A 3026-nucleotide genomic window follows, 5' to 3' on the forward strand; every position below is an offset into this window, starting at 1 on the left:
CCTGGAGCCAGTGGGTTTTGCGACGAGTATGAAGCGAGGGCCAGCCAACGAGAGCGTACAGGTCACAGTGGTGGGTCGTATATGGGGCTTTGGTGACAAAACGGATGGCAGTGATAGACTGCATCCAATTTATTGAGTAGGGTATTGGAGGCTATTTTGTAAATGACACCGCCGAAGTCGAGGATTGGTAGGATGGTCAGTTTTACAAGGGTATGTTTGGCAGCATGAGTGAAGGATGCTTTGTTGCGAAATAGGAAGCCAATTCTAGATTTAACTTTGGATTGGAAATGTTTGATGTGAGTCTGGAAGGAAAGTTTACAGTCTAACCAGACACCTAGGTATTTGTAGTTGTCCACATATTCTAAGTCATAACCGTCCAGAGTAGTGATGTTAGACGGGCGGGCAGGTGCAGGCGATCAGTTGAAGAGCATGCATTTAGTTGTACTTGCATTTAAGAGCAATTGGAGGCCACGAAAGGAGAGTTGTATGGCATTGGAGATCTTCAAGAGGGTTCTTATGTCATCCATCTTAGAGATATGTCATCCATCTTAGAGAAGCATTATCAACCTTAGAGTGAGGTTCCCTGAGGAACAACCTATGTACCCGAACAGGTAAACACTAAGTCTAATATACAGTAGATTGCAACATTGTTTTGACCTTTTTAAAACTTTGACACAGGGTTAATGATTGATATGTGACATAACCTACAGTCTGTTAGCCATAATGCTTGTTTTACTTCCGGCGCAGACAGAGATGGCCGCCTCGCTTCGCGTTCCTAGGAAACTATGCAGTTTTTTGTTTTTTTACGTGTTATTTCTTACATTGGTACCCCAGGTCATCTTAGGTTTCATTACATACAGTCGGGAGGAACTACTGAACATAAGAGCAGCGTCAACTCACCATCAGTACAACCAAGAATGTGTTTTTCGCGAAGCGGATCCTGTGTTCTGCCTTTCACCCAGGACAACGGAATGGATCCCAGCCGGCGACCCAAAAAAACGACTTCGTAAAAGGGGGAAACGGAGCGGTCTTCTGGTCAGACTCCGGAGACGGGCACATCGTGCACCACTCCCTAGCATTCTTCTCGCCAATGTCCAGTCTCTTGACAACAAGGTTGATGAAATCCGAGCAAGGGTAGCATTCCAGAGGGACATAGCGTGAAACTGAAAGCCCGAACCACTGCTTTTAATCAGGGCAAGGTGACCGGAAACATGACCGAATACAAACAGAGTAACTATTCCCTCCGCAAGGCAATCAAACAAGCTAAGCGTCAGTATAGAGACAAAGTAGAATCTCAATTCAACGGCTCAGACACAAGAGGTATGTGGCAGGGTCTACAGTCAATCATGGATTACAAAAAGAAAACCAGCCCCGTCACGGACCAGGATGTCTTTCTCCCAGGCAGACTAAATAACTTTTTTGCCCGCTTTGAGGACAATACAGTGCCACTGACACTGGACTCTCCTTCACTGCAGCCGACGTGAGGAAAACATTTAAACGTGTCAACCCTCGCAAGGCTGCAGGCCCAGACGGCATCCCCAGCCGCGCCCTCAGAGCATGCGCAGACCAGCTGGCTGGTGTGTTTACGGACATATTCAATCAATCCCTATCCCAGTCTGTTGTTCCCACATGCTTCAAGAGGGCCACCATTGTTCCTGTTCCCAAGAAAGCTAAGGTAACTGAGCTAAACGACTACCGCCCCGTAGCACTCACTTCCGTCATCATGAAGTGCTTTGAGAGACTAGTCAAGGACCATATCACCTCCACCCTACCTGACACCCTAGACCCACTCCAATTTGCTTACCGCCCAAATAGGTCCACAGACGATGCAATCTCAACCACACTGCACACTGCCCTAACCCATCTGGACAAGAGGAATACCTATGTGAGAATGCTGTTCATCGACTACAGATCGGCATTTAACACCATAGTGCCCTCCAAGCTCGTCATCAAGCTCGAGACCCTGGGTCTCGACCCGGCCCTGTGCAACTGGGTACTGGACTTCCTGACGGGCCGCCCCCAGGTGGTGAGGGTAGGCAACAACATTTCCACCCCGCTGATCCTCAACACTGGGGCCCCACAAGGGTGCGTTCTGAGCCCTCTCCTGTACTCCTTGTTCACCCACGACTGCGTGGCCACGCAGGCCTCCAACTCAATCATCAAGTTTGCGGACGACACAACAGTGGTAGGCTTGATTACCAACAACGACGAGATGGCCTACAGGGAGGAGGTGAGGGCCCTCGGAGTGTGGTGTCAGGAAAATAACCTCACACTCAACGTCAACAAAACTAAGGAGATGATTGTGGACTTCAGGAAACAGCAGAGGGAACACCCCCCTATCCACATCGATGGAACAGTAGTGGAGAGGGTAGTAAGTTTTAAGTTCCTCTGCCACCCGAGCCACTGCCTGTTCACCCCGCTATCATCCAGAAGGCGAGGTCAGTACAGGTGCATCAAAGCTGGGACCGAGAGACGGAAAAACAGCTTCTATCTCAACGCCATCAGACTGTTAAACAGCCACCACTAACATTGAGTGGCTGCTGCCAACACACTGACTCAACTCCAGCCACTTTATTAATGGGAATTGATGTAAAATATATCACTAGCCACTTTAAACAATGCTACCTAATATAATGTTACATACCCTACATTATTAATCTCATATGTATATGTATATACTGTACTCTATATCATCTACTGCATCTTTATGTAATACATGTATCACTAGCCACTTTAACTATGCCACTTTGTTTACATACTCATCTCATATGTATATACTGCACTCAATACCATCTACTGTATCTTGCCTATGCCGCTCTGTACCATCACTCATTCATACATCTTTATGTACATATTCTTTATCCCCTTACACTTGTGTCTATAAGGTAGTAGTTTTGGAATTGTTAGCTAGATTACTTGTTGGTTATAACTGCATTGTCGGAACTAGAAGCACAAGCATTTCGCTACACTCGCATTAACATCTGCTAACCATGTGTATGTGACAAATAAAATTTGATTTGATTTGA

The sequence above is a fragment of the Oncorhynchus kisutch genome, linkage group LG18, assembly GCF_002021735.2.
Source record: "Oncorhynchus kisutch isolate 150728-3 linkage group LG18, Okis_V2, whole genome shotgun sequence".
NCBI lineage: Eukaryota > Metazoa > Chordata > Actinopteri > Salmoniformes > Salmonidae > Oncorhynchus > Oncorhynchus kisutch.